This window comes from Musca autumnalis, unplaced genomic scaffold (genome assembly GCF_047663935.1).
Source record: "Musca autumnalis isolate F117 unplaced genomic scaffold, ASM4766393v1 scaffold_3, whole genome shotgun sequence".
Classification (NCBI taxonomy): domain Eukaryota; kingdom Metazoa; phylum Arthropoda; class Insecta; order Diptera; family Muscidae; genus Musca; species Musca autumnalis.
This window is the reverse complement of record NW_027411866.1, coordinates 224085810-224100366: the sequence shown is the minus strand read 5'-3', so window position 1 is coordinate 224100366 and position 14557 is coordinate 224085810. Positions and strand designations below refer to the sequence as shown.

At 36.9% G+C, this 14557-nt stretch overlaps 1 pseudogene; it reads right to left on the bottom strand.

Moving 5' to 3' along the window:
• Positions 1–5711: 5711 nt before the first annotated feature.
• LOC141398444 (uncharacterized) overlaps positions 5712–14557 on the bottom strand; it is a 266339-nt pseudogene continuing 257493 nt past the window's right edge.

Sequence of the window (14557 nt, the reverse complement as noted above, 5' to 3'; positions counted from 1 at the left end):
TCTCAAACAGATTTGAGAATAGGCATTTTTTTCTCAATCCATATCCATATATTTTAATTTGTTTTCGATGGAAAACTAAAAAATTTTGTCTTTTCCTCATATATCCTCGTTATCATAAATGCTGAGGGTATAAAAAAATAATAATAATCAGGATGAATTTTTTCGACACGTCTTGGACCAAACTCAACCAGGGTTTGTCAGCACTATAAACAAATTTATGACTTATGTTGTTTTAACACGCTATTCTCAGATAGAGACAGGAGACTCTCTTCTTCCTGATCATGAAAAGTTGGGCCTTTGTAATTCCCTTTTTTAACTTTGCAAGTTTTATATCGTCAGTCTTTAGGTTAGCGAGAACATAACTCTTTTATACAATAAAAGTCGATTTAGCTTGTCCTTCAGTCTGTTATTCAGCCTGGAACGCACGATAATTATAGAACCGAGCCCCCGATTGGGTCCAAATTTTTTATATCCCAATATTTTCTAGAAGCATAGTCCTGCCCAACAAAAGTTAAAAATTTTTCGCTAAAATGGGGCACACGATAATTTTTTAAGATATTAAAAAAAGGTATTAATCCGTTTCGGGTGCCACCGTGGTGCAATGGCATGCACACCCGCCTTGCACTCTAAAGGTCGTGGATTTGATATCCCGGCTAGGCAACATCAAACATTTTTTCAACGGTGGCAAACAACCTTAGTACTATTGGCGACATTTCCTGAGTATTTCAGCCATGTAAAACTCCTCTACAAGTGGTGTCTTAGACACGCCGTTCGGACTCGGCGATAAACAATAGGTCCCATATAAACAGTAGCTAATATTAATCGGGGTGCACTCATTGATATGAGAGAAGTCTCCCTTCTCACGGATCGTTTTGAAATTGTTTCGCGGTTACAATTTTCTTGTGGCCAAAAACTCCATTCTCAACTTTTGAAGGTTCTGTATACGCGGGATTTCAAATTGCAATCAATTGATTTAGATTATTTTAAAATAATTTTTATAAATCAGAAATCGAATTGTCGGCTTTTATTGTTTTACAGTGTTTGACTTATCTTTATAAATAAAAATAAAATGTCGTTCGTTGTAAATGGCGTCAGCTGATAACGGCTGGACCGATTTGGAAATGTTCGCCATAACCCGATGTAGGTCTTTATGCAAAGAAAATTTGACCACTCCCACTTTTACGCTCACTTTTTCCATTTTTTAAATTTGTATCTTTTCTACAAAAACTATTTTTTTTAAATTTTCAGGGAATGTACAGTGATGGCCCCGGCTAAAATGGATGCTATATCTATATAAATAAAAATCAAAAGTCGTTCGTTGGTAATGACATCAGTGGAGAACGGCTGGACCGATTTGGATTACTTGAAATGTTCGCGATAACCCAAATTAGGTTTTTATGGAAAGAAAATTTGACCACGCCCACTTTATGCCCACTTTTTTCAGTTTTAATTTTTTCCGCAAAAACTACTGGAATGGATGAACACCGGTGAAAGTAGACTACAAATTTAGTTTCGGAAGGGGCGGGGTACTTCCCCACTATATTTAAAATAAATACGAATGTATGGGTTTGAAAATTAGTTTGCAAGACAATTGTGGTTGTGTCTCCTATCTTACCTACTTTTTTTAGGACCCAAAGACGTGACCACGCCAACTTTTTAAAATATGTTATATCTACAAAACTACTGAACCGATGTTCCTGACATTTTCTAGAATTTTTTTAAATTTTCGATTTCAATTTAAAGTTTTTCTAAAAAATCTACTAAACTGACTTCCTAAAATTGTTAGGGAATGTACATGGATGGCCCCCGAAAACATGCTACATATTTTATTGAATTCCAGATGGGGCGAAGAGCTTCCCTTATGCGATATTTAAAAAAAAACCTATATATGCAAAAATTACGCATACATCTGCTTAAAAATTGGCGGATTAATTTACAATGTAGTACTTCATGTCTGAATTTGGTATCCCCGCAAAGCTCATTCGGCTTTCTAAAATGATTTTAACTGACACGAGGTCCTCAGTTAAAATAGGAAAGAACCTCTCCGAAGAGTTTGGTACCAAAAGAGGTTTCATACAAGGAGACAGCCTTTCGTGTGATCTCTTCAACATCCTGCTGGAAAGGGTTATACGAGAGGCAAATGTCAAAAGAAGTGGCACCAATAGCCACATGTTACTTGCTTATGCTGATGATTTAGACATCATGGGCCGATCAGTAAGAGAAGTAACTGATACCTTTATGAGGGTCGAAGGAGAATCTGCTAAAGTGGGTCTGGCGGTAAACGGTGAGAAGACCAAGTTGATGTGTCGACGCGCAATACGTCCATTGAGCTCGGACCGACTCACAGTGCAAAATATGAGCACTTTAGCGGAACTTTACTAATAACTTTTAAAGGAAAAGGTTTAGATTCCTAAATTTTTGTACAAATGTTTCTTATATTAGTGGCCAGTGTGGGGCTCAATTTGGGCCATATAAACCCGCGGTTTCCTGTAGTGCTCATGTAAAGGTGGCTCCCGTTTTTACGTTTTACATTCATTTTTCAATCGATTTTGATGCAAATTGGTATATTGAGTTCTTAGCGGATAGAAAACATATGTACAAAATATTTTCAATATAGGTTCGCGTTTTGGAATAGCCCCCACATGCCTGGTTCCCTCATATTGGGTATTTTAAAGGTTAAAGACAAAAATTGCAGCCGATTTTGATGCAAATGTAAATTTTAAGATGTTAGCGAATAAAATACCTCCTCCCACAAAAGCTGTCAACATAGGTCCACTTCTGGGTGAAGCCCCACAACCCTACACATCTATTAAGGAGTAAGATGTCAATATTTTTTGTTTTCATTTGTATCTATAATGTTTATTGGTCTATTCAGCGGGTCTATACCATTATTTTTGTTAATAATGTCTTTCAGATCAAGTTCAGGTCTGCACTGCATTAAAATTTTTAACGTATTTTGGTATATGCACCACAGCATCTAAAAATGTTGCACTATATGTAAATCACCAACATTTAGAAAAATTGCGAGAGGTTTCTTAATTATACAGAAATTATCATTGTTAGAACTAGTGAGTCCATTTCTTCAAAAAACAGTCAACAATGGCGTTCATTGTCGCGTTTACCTTCAATTTTTGGAAAATGCAACTGAATGAAATTCCCGAAGCCTTTTTAGAAAATCTTGAATATCTCCAAAGACTGCGCGATACCGCAGCAGTTTTATAGCTTTGAGAACAGAGGAGAATCCAATCTTTCAGATTGTATATATCTTAACACGTGAATGCACGGAACTCTCTTTTGAAATGTCCACGCAAAATAAAAAATTATAATTTTGAAAACTTAAAAAATCACTTCTTTCCGACTAAAATTGCAGCAAAACAGTAAGGTTTTTTTGCATTTTTTTAAAGTGTAAAATATTATAATTGTTTTGCAAAATATTAAGAAAAATAAATCATGGCATACTGACTTACCATTTGTCCGCGCCACTCCATTTTTTAATGAAATAAAAAATACATTTCTTACAAAAACAAAAATTATTTAAAAAAATTCAACTTTAAGTGCATTTTTAAGTAATTTGGTGGAGTAAATCGGCAAACTGAGTATGGACCATTTGCAGTGGAGTACTTAGCTAACGAATTCAATAAAAGTTTAATTAATTTCATGAACTTTGAAAATCCCTTAAAGTTCCACTAAACTTCCCAAATTTCGCACTGTGCGACTGTGGAAGTTGGTTCCTATAATATTGAGGTAGTAACAGACTTCGTCTACCTCGGCACCTCCGTAAACACAACAAACGACATCAGTTGTGAAATAAAAAGAAGAATTGTATTGGCCAACAGATGCTACTTTGGTTTAAGTAAGCAGTTTAAAAACAAAGCCACATCTTGTCAAACAGAAATAACGCTCTACAAAAAACTGATACTACCCGTGCTGATGTATGGCTCCGAAGCCTTGGCACTTGTGCAAGCAGACATGGCAGTGCTTGGTGTGTTTGAGAGAAAAATTCTTCAAAAGATCTACGGACCAATCTGCGTTGACGGTGAATATCGACGTCGCATGAACCACGAGCTGTATCTGCTATACAACGACATCAATATTGTTAAACGTATCGAGATGTAGCGATTGCGTTGGCTAGGCCATATCATAAGAATGAGAGATGATGAACCCGCTAAAAAGGCGTACAAATACGGACCGCTTGGCGGTGCACTCAGAATTGGCAGGCCAAGGAATAGATGGCGCAAACAAGTGGATGATGAGATGAAAAGGCGCGGTATTCCAGAGCAGCAAATAGAGAGAAATGGAGACCTTTTCTTAGTTCGGCCTATGGAACAAATGTTCTGTAATGAGCCAGCTAATTAAGTAAGTAGTTAGATCGCTTTAAGATAAAGACAGGGCACATCGACGATAATAAATCCCAAACAGCATCAATAGGCCAAATAATCAGTCAAAGTCAGTAAAAGAAAGCTTACAGGCAAAATCTGTTCAAAAATTTAAAATCATCCTCGGTTTGACAATGGACCGAAGAAGTAAAGTAGAAAATACATATTTTTGTATTGTCAAACATAAAGTGCACAAAAAGTTGTCATTAAAAATCATTACGACGGGTCAGCAACGCGGAACGGGGTCTAAAAATGAAAAACTCAAACTGTTACTAAGCTTTTTTATGTGATAATTACAAATGTTAGTTTGAGTGTTTTTTTCTGTTCCATTAGTACTCCATATTTTATTTTTGTTTTTATCATTTAATTATTTTCATAAATATCCTGTTAATGGGATAGTTATTATTTTATTTCCCCCACTACTGTATTTGTCACTTGATTAAGTCATTCACACGTAATGTACATTATCTCTGTGGTCATTGAATTGTCACTGCTAGTAAGAAACGAGGAAGACATACACATGCATATTTAAACATAATTGTAAGTTTCCAGCTTTAAAGAAATATTTTTTTATTTTTGTAATTAGTGTGAAATTTAATTACGGACGAAAAATATATATTTTGTCGTTAGTAATCACGTTCCATTTAAGGAAATAAGTACACAATGTCTTTTTGGAGGCCATAGATTCATATAAAACCGAAAGATATCTTTGAAACTCGTCCTTTATTTATAAAGTCTATGGTCGACCTGTTTCCGTTTGGGTTTATTTCAAAACTTCTCTCAGAACTCTCAACTAGCAGTCATAATTCAAAAGACCCCCAACTGTAAATGTATTCGTGCAAATAATTGATAGCCTGTTCGTTTTGTTGGCGGTGGTGGTATCTGCTTGTTTGTAATTTTCACTTGTTGTATTTTCGTATTTCATGTTCTTGTTGTTGTTATTTATTCATAATATTTAGTATTTATTTTTTCATTCCTATTTAATTTGTTTAGTTATTATTGACTTTTATTATTGTTAGTTTGTCGATATGAAGGATTTGGAGCATGGGAGACCATGTTAAGGGAAATGAGATTGTTTGTTGTGGTTACATTTTGCCTAGAGGGTGCGATGAAAAAGGTAGTGATAACTACCAGTTGTAGTTATTATCACCGCAGTGTATGAGTTTGTGTCTTTACCTCTGGTTGTTAAACACAACTACAGCAACAATGACAATAACTACAATTACATGAGGGAATGGGGGCTTAGGAAAATGTTGTTGGTTTTCTTGTTGTTGTCTAATTTATATACATATACATATTTGCTTACTAATTATGATTAATTACATTGCAATTGAGCTATAATCCATTTATGTACTGCGCCAATTTTATTGCCGCCGACGACGACGTCTGTTGTTGTCGCCATTGCCTGTCATCGACAATCTGATTATGACCGCCGATATCGTTAAGTGTACGTGTTGACGCTAATAAGAATATTAGTGTAATTAATACAATTATCAATGGCATCGAAGGTGACCGCATTTGTGGTAATGCCGAATTGTGATGATTGTAAAGGGTATTATCGCTGCGTTCTTTGTACAGGCGACCATTTTGATTTCTTGCACCGTCTTCATGGCGGTTTTCCTTGAGGACAATTTCGTTTTTCTATAAAGAAAATTAGATATTGGAAATTTAGGGAGAAATATATTTAAAACAAATAGTTCATGAGAACAATTCAATTTTTTATTTAGAAAAGAGTGAGTTAATCTTACCGTTACTTCATTCATATCTTCTTCCCGAAGAATTTTCTTTCCCGGTCTTTCCATTTCTGTAAAAAGAAAAAAAGAAAGGTACCTAGTTAAACGAAATCGTATGACGGTGCTTCAACGTTGCTGTGTTATTGTGATGCTGGTGAGTTGAGATAAGGAAGATATAGTTATGGAAATGCTTATTATGGGTACTGTACTAAAAGTTACAAAATTCGATAATGGGTACTTTTTGGAAAATGGTTCAAAAATTTGTTAGTGCTGTTTGGGAATCGATTTCGAATTTTTGCCAGTGGTAGGCAAGTCCATACTTCTTGAAATAATGACATAAAAGATTTTATGGTGACCAACTTAAAAGACTTCTCCACAAGAGGTGTCTTAAGACACGCCGTTCGGACTCGGCGATAAACAGTAGATCCCATATCATTGAGCTAAATTTGAATCGGGGTGCACTCATTGATATGAAAGAAGTCTCCCTTGTCCCGTATGGGATGTTGTGGAACAATGTTTGTTAACTAAAAAGACTGATGATTACAATGCTATTATTTATTTTGCCATATTTCCCTCGATAACGGAACTAAATTCCAAAAAACACGCCCAAGTGGCATTCTTTCAATATATATAGGATTGTGGAGTTTATCCGTCTAGATTGGATATGTCAGTGGAATATTTAAGTTCATAGTTTATGATAGTTACTAAACAAACACCTAAATTTTTTTGATCAGTCATTGGCTAAAGTTATGTAGCTGTTGTAAGGCCGGATCAATCGCCCTTATTTACATTACGAGTTTTCGTATGAGCCACATAGAACGAACATTGGCGACGAAATACTGGTTCAGTGAATTTTTTGAATTTTTGTTGATTGCAAATTATTTGGTCCCGGCTGAGAAAGTAGGAGGGATCTTGTCGCGAACTAACAAAGTGTACCGACTTTAATAGATCGGAGCCTCGTTGATGCATGGGCTCCCGCAACGATTAGCAGGCTTAATTGTCTAATCATGGTAGTGGAGCGCTGTTCCATGGATTAATTTACACTAAGTGTGCTCCGGGTTGGGTGGCTTTGGTTCCGCATCCCGAAGTCACAGTTAATAACGTATGATCTTTGCGTGGTGCAAATAAACCTGTATAACTGCAAAGCAGATGGCAGCCGAACTTTTCGCCTTCCTTACCAGAACTGAAGTAGACATCACATTGGTTCAGCAACCCTATTTCTACAAAAATAAAGTTCTGGACTAACACTGAAACAAAAATATTTCATTGATTTTGAACCAGCGTTCATTGAATACATAAAAAGTTTCATTAAATAGTAATGAGTTTCTTCATTATTCCAATGAAATTTCCTCAATTACGCAATGATATTTCTTTCTTAATTCAATAAAGTAGTTAGAAGTTACAATTCTTTATTTCACATTAATAATATGAAACAATAATGAAAGTTATTTTATGGAACTTAATGGAACTTCTTCATTAATACAATAAAGTCTTACGTTGGTTCAAAATCAATGACAAATTTCATTGATACAACGTAATTTTCTTTCAGTGCAACGATTCTATACTTTCAATGAGGTAGATATGAACTAATATTGTAGCTAAAAAAAGTCTAAATCTCATTCATCTCTGTAATTGTATATGGTGATTCGACAGTCGTGAGGCTGGAAGTAGGCTCAAGAAGGTCGTTGGTGTCAACCTCGGTCTATATCAAGCATGGTCATATTTGGCACGGCGGTGCCCATGATTTTCGGCAATTTACATGCACACGACCCGAATCCACAGAAAGAGTGTACAAAAGGAAACAAATGTTTTGAATTGTTATTGTTTTATAGCTTGCGTGTATACAAACTTACTTATAAACTGTTATAAGTTGCCAATATTTTGAATACATTCACATTTTCTCCGTTCTCTTTTTGGTCATGCCTGGTCTATATGCTGTACGAAGTACCAGACCCGCAAACTTAATTGGTAGTTGCAGTTTTATATAGTGGCCTGTGATGCAAATGCCCATCACTTTCACTGGGGAAGCAGTGACTTGAATGTGAGAGGCGAGTCCATATTCGATTTTATATTGAGTAATAATTTGCGAGTATGCAATACGGAAACATGGTTACTTTCCACAAACCTCTTAAAAATATCGGAATGGGGGAATGGGAGAAGTGCTGCCGTTCAGACCATAGGTCGACACACTTTCCAGTACCTTAGGAACACCAGAAGGACCAACTGGAAGAAATTCAAATATCTAGTTTATTTAAGAATTTCACACAGGGAGGAAAGTGGATACGCAAGTTGAAGACCCACGAATGTTCTTCGGGATTGCTATGAGAAGTCTTGCTCATGAACATATCCGGGTAGAAGACCCAATCAGTTCAGTGGAATAAAGATCTAACCAACTAACCTCAGAAAAGCCAGCAGGAGGACATATAACAAAGCAAACAGGACCAAACTTAGTGCATATTGAGACCTTTACAAGGTTAATTTCAATATAGGTATACGAATAAGATCGGCAAAGCTAAGAGGAATTTTTGGATAAACTTTAGTGAGGCACAAGAGGAAGTTAATGCAGCGGCTAGATGTTGTAAGGTGATTTCAGGAGCATCAAACAAAGCGATGGACGAATTACGCTTTAGAGGCTCTAGACCTACTAACAAGGACCCACTTCCCGGGGTGCAATGATGCTAATTCTTTTCTGGATATGAATAGAACCTACATACTTGATGAGAGGATCCTTATTAATAGGTTAATAAGTAATTCAATTATTTCATAGGCGTTCCACACCTTTTAACACGGTAAATCTCCTGGACCGGATGGTGTCACTCCGGCGATGCTTTAGAAAGCACCGCCTGTCTTGATCAGATACTAAATGTGATTTTGTGGGCTTGTCTGTGATTAACGGTAACTGTGACCCATATTCCCAAAGCTGGGAAACAAAATCTCGTGTTGCAGAAGGACTAGAGATCGATTAGTCTTTCTTCATTTTTAATGAAAAAAGATCTTATATAAATCGTGACCTCATAAGAAACTCTCAACATGCTAATGTAGAAGGGAAATGTATTGAAACAGCGCTACACGATGTCGAATGACTCGAATCATGTCATGGCCGACTTTCTAGACAAAGAAGGAGCGTTCAATAATGTGAAACTCGAATACATCGATTCGGCTCTAGAGCTATTGAGCATTTCCTATATTCTAACAATTGGACTTATAGAATGCTGGAAAGTAGACTATTTAGACAATTCAAACATTGGAGAGAGTTCTTTAAAGAAGTCAGTCACTAGGGGCTACGGTTTCTAGTGGTAAACGGGATACTTAAGGAATTTGATAGACCAGGAACTAGTGTAGTTGCCTATGCAGATGACGTAGACATTCTAATCAGTGGAACATTTTTGTCTAACCTTTCTGAACTGATGCAAGGCTTACCATAACGACCTTGGCTTGAATCCAGCAAAGACGAAGTTGGACTATTCAACAGGAAAATAAATATTTGTGACTTTGTGCCGCCAATACTGGCTGGCGTGACATTAAATCTCTCTACGGAAAGATAAGATAATCAGTTTGATGTAATGTACTGAGATGCAGACTGAGATCCACTGGGAAAGCAGTGACACCAATGTGAGAGGCGAGTCCGTATTCGATTTTATGTTGATTAATACGGGAAATACGGCCACTTTCCAAGAATAGGTAAGAGAAGAGGCAATAGGGCACACACACAAATATGGAGGATACGTCTACATCCGACTGGAGGGAATCGGAGGAGTGCTCTTTTTCGGTTCCTTATAGATGTAAAAAGTAACCGTCTCATAAAACCCCAGAAGGACCTACTGGGAGTCTTGCTCATTAACATATCCAGGTAAAAGAACTCAATCAGATTGATTGACTAAAGACTAACCAACGAATCTCAGGAAATCGAGCAACAACAAACAAATCTATCAGCACCAAACTTAGTGCAGATTCGGACCTATACAAGGATAATTTCAATAGGTATAAGAGTGAGGCCAGGAAAGCTCCCAGCATATGGGAGGACAATAACATTGAGGATGTGGAATCGACTGAAACTGTCAAACCCCTCCTCAGCCTGTGTCCTAGGTTGGCGGTCAAAAGACATGGACTGTTTGAAGTGATTGAGATATACTACTCTTTTACTCTACTCAGCCCAGTTGACTTGTTGCAGGAGCCTTAAGTGGCTATGGGGGCAGATCATCCTAGACTCGAACAAATCTATTACCAATCCCATGTATCTGGGAGCAATACCTAAACGGGGACCTATACTGAAAAAATTTTGTATTGGGGTTTTTAATCAATAAGAGCTCAAAATTATCGACAAATCGGTTGGAAGATTTGGCTAAAATATACCAAAACGTCAACCTATATCTACAAAAATTTGTATACCCTTAGCCTTAATGCTAAAGAGGGTATATACATTTTGATACGACCAAAAATGTGCCTCATCGAAATAATGGTTTTAGACTCCAAGTACACGCAGACAAGAGAAAGTGTATCAGCAATCAGCAATAGTGTATTTTAAAAATCTGAAAATATATATTGTTGCTGCAACAATATATTTTGTGCCATTATGGGCGAAACAACAATGTGAATACTTAATTTTTTAAAATACACTATATTAATATGATTGCTCCTACAATATCTCTTCTCTTCGTGTATGTTTGGACGAAATTCGTTTCAAACAATTTGGAGTCGATATAATTACATATGTCCATCCGTCCGTCTGTCTGGCTGGTGCGCACGACAACTATCGAAGGGATCAACCTATTTGAACCAAATTTTGCACTTCGTAATATTATGCCTTAGCTTAGTTTAAGTTCGAAGATGAGCCATATCGGTGTACTTCTTTGGGAAATTTCCCTACAAACGTTCTAAATTGTTCTGTAAAATGGTGTAAACGATAACTCTTAAAGAGAGCAATCAATTTGGCCCAAATTTTGCACATCGTAAAATTTCTATTAGACATAGATGAGGTTCCAATATGAACTATATCAGTTCACTTCTTCGGGTACTTCCCACACGAAATTTCGGAAAAGTCCAGTTTAGGACCTGCTCTCTAATCCATAGTCCATACTACATACGAAAGCTGTAAAAACCCCTGAGGCCAGCATGTGTATTGGCTGGTGCCCACAACAACTCTCGAACCAGATACTGCGTTGGTCCACACTTTGCATATCGTGGTATTTCTTTGAATATTGGATAAAATTCAAAGGTCAACCCCTTCCGGTACCTCCCCCACAAAAGTTCGAATATATCTCATTAATATGCGCTTACCATTTTAGCGAGCAACCCTTTTGGTTCAAACTCACTTTATGTTCAAAAGTGTGCCCTATTGGTCCACTCCGTGGGATACCATCCACACAAATGTTCAACATTTTTGTTTAAGTGCAGACCCTTGTTCGAGGATCCTGAGGAAAATTTTACCGAAGGTACTCCTAGTGGCCAATTTTAAAGCGATATTATGTTTTTCGTAGGCAAATCCATCTTTCTTGATACAATGATCCAAAAGCTCTAAATTATATGGTGACCAAGTGACTGGTGGGCGGAATGACTCCCAAAATAAGATCCACTTCCAAAATGGACTCTCTTAGTCCATTCTAATAGGTACCTCCCGCGCAAAGCTTTCGAGCTTTAATACAATTCCATATTTTTGCCGGCAAGGTCATACGTCCAAACCCTCTAAATGCATAAGATTTATGAAAAAATTTTTTCAATTCACAAAGGCTGACAAAGCCGACTGATACTTCTTTACTTGTTTTTACACCCTCAGCATTTATGCTAACGAGGGTATATAGGAGGATATAATGTGTCTCATCGAAATAATGGTTTTATACCCCTAGTATGTTTGGACGATATGTGTTTCAGACAATTTAGAGTTGATTTAGCCATGTCCGTCCGTCTGTCTGTCTGTTTGGCTGGTGCGCACGATAACTCTCGAACGGATCAATCGATTCGGTACAAAATTTGGCCTTCGTAATATTTTATCCAAACTTAGTTTAAGTTCGAAGATGGGTTATATCGGTCCACTCCTTCCGGTACCTCCCCAACAAAAGTTCGAAAATGTTCGGAAAATTTGTGGGCATGATAACTCTTGAAAGGGGTAACCGATTTGGTCCATACTTTGCACATCGTGAAATTTCTACCAGACTTAGATGAGGTTCCAATATGGACACAATCGGCCCACTCCTTCGGGTACCTCCAACACAAAATTTCGGGAAAGTTCAGTTTAGGACCTGCTCTCCAATCACTTTGATTTTTGTTGAAGCATTTTGCATTCGCTGCCTCAATTACAAAGGCAAATTTTTTTTAGGGGTAAGTTCGTACTTGTTGAGAAAACAGCCCGAAAGGTGTAAAAAACTCACCGCACCATATGTAGTGGCTGTAGAGAAAATTTGGCGTCTTCATATTTTGTCTAAACTTAGTTTCCGTTCGAAGGTGGGCAATATCGGTCCAAAACTTCCGGTACTTCCCCCCAATAATAAAAAATTTCACTAAATTGGTATGCACGATATCTCTTGAACGGGCAACTAAATTGGTCCACACGTTGGATCTCCTAATATTTTGTCCAAATTTGGTTTAACTTCTAAAATCTCCTATATCGGCGCCTCTTTAGGGTACATTTGTGTCTAAGTGCAGTTTAGGTTCTGTTCAAAGATCCTTTGGAAATGTATACCGATGCTGTTCGTTGTGGTCCTGTTTACAGAGATATTATGTTTTCCGTGGGCAAGTCCATGCTTCCAATTCATAATAGGCTGAGAGTATATCTCTGTCGGCAAAGCCGACTGATACTTTTTTACTTGTTTTTTTTTTTTTAACATACATAAACGTGCATGTTCCGGAATTCACGGTGTATCCATTTCACATCACACATGCACTTCACCTGTGAAAGCAATTGATGTTCTGTGTTTCACGTGAAAAGAGCTTTCATATTTCACGAAAGAACTTTGGAAAGCTTTATTACAGCTTTCAAACTTGATCATTTACAATGAAAAACATATCAGTCTGCGTTGGCGCATCAACGAATACACATGCGTGTGTGGGTATGTACGCTTTGTTCGTTTGATTGTTTACGAAACAGGGTAAACAAAGAAACGAACTTCTACAAGAGCGCGTACATGTTGAATTTGGTACTTTAAGAAAAATATATTTTTAAATCATATTGTGTTAAGAAAATTAAATGTTTTTTTAAATACTCGTAGAAAACACATTAAATTTTAGTCCTAGGCAGTTTTTTGTAGGAATTTGCAATTAGTTTCTTTAAAAAATAAGGATTCACTCAGCTCTCGCCATCAAAATTACAGTGTGAGGAATACACCCCAATTAGGTGTAAAGTGTGTTGCAGAACAGCTTTAGGTGTATTCGATACACGTGAGGTACAGAGGTGAATGACAGAACATGCCCGATAGTTCCATGTAGGTCTATACCGGAGAACACATTCGGTTACCTCCCTCACAAAATTTCAACATTTTTGTTTAAGTGCAGTTTTACGGTAGTTTCCTAATTTAACTGAGGTCTGGATAGCAGTTAATGTAATCTTACAGTGCCGAATGAGCTTTACGGGATTACCAAATTCAGGCATGGCTCGGAACAACTTTGAACATACACTACTGTCGAAGGCTGTTTTGTTTTTTTGATAGGATTTGCACCGCCTAATTTTTTTTTTCATTTAACCCAAAAACCTTATATGTATTCGTCATGTTATGACAATCTGTTAACGTTAACCCGTGCCACCCGAGCGATCTTTCTTTCCATAGTAATTTGTATGGGACCAAAAGTGCATTTTTAAGAAAATTCTCGATAAAAAATCTACCAGTTAATTGTTGTGGCTAAAAAACGAGTTCTACAAAAATTTATGACGATCGCTTACGATAACCCGTGCTCCCTGACCGATCCTTACTTCCATAGTACCTTGTATGGGGTCCAAAGGCGAATTTTGACAAAATCGCTCTACAGGCCACGGATATTAAATTTAATTTGTGTCGCAGACACGATTCTTCCATTCTTCTATCCGCTATTCATTTATAGTACAAACTTTTAAAGGAAATTACTTATTACAATTTTACACATTAGGTGTAAATCTTTTATTGAACTGCAGAATATTAGTGCGAAAAGCCTTGATACACCCTTCATATACTTTAGAAATCTGAAAACACATTTAAATTAAATTGTAAACTTACCGTATAATCGTATAGTGCCTTCTGTATCGCCAATACTATTCTTCGATATACATTTGTAACCACCAAAATCGCTGGCCTGCAATCGTCTAATGTGCAGCACCATTTCAATCGAATACATGTTGATCTCTTTTTCCGTCAGCAGGTAACGATCACCAGCAATAATCATTTCACCTAATAAATGAATTTTATAGAAATAAAAATAAATAGAAAATGTTTAATATATTAAGGGCAGCGTTCCTATTCTAGACCCTGAATATAAATAAAGAAG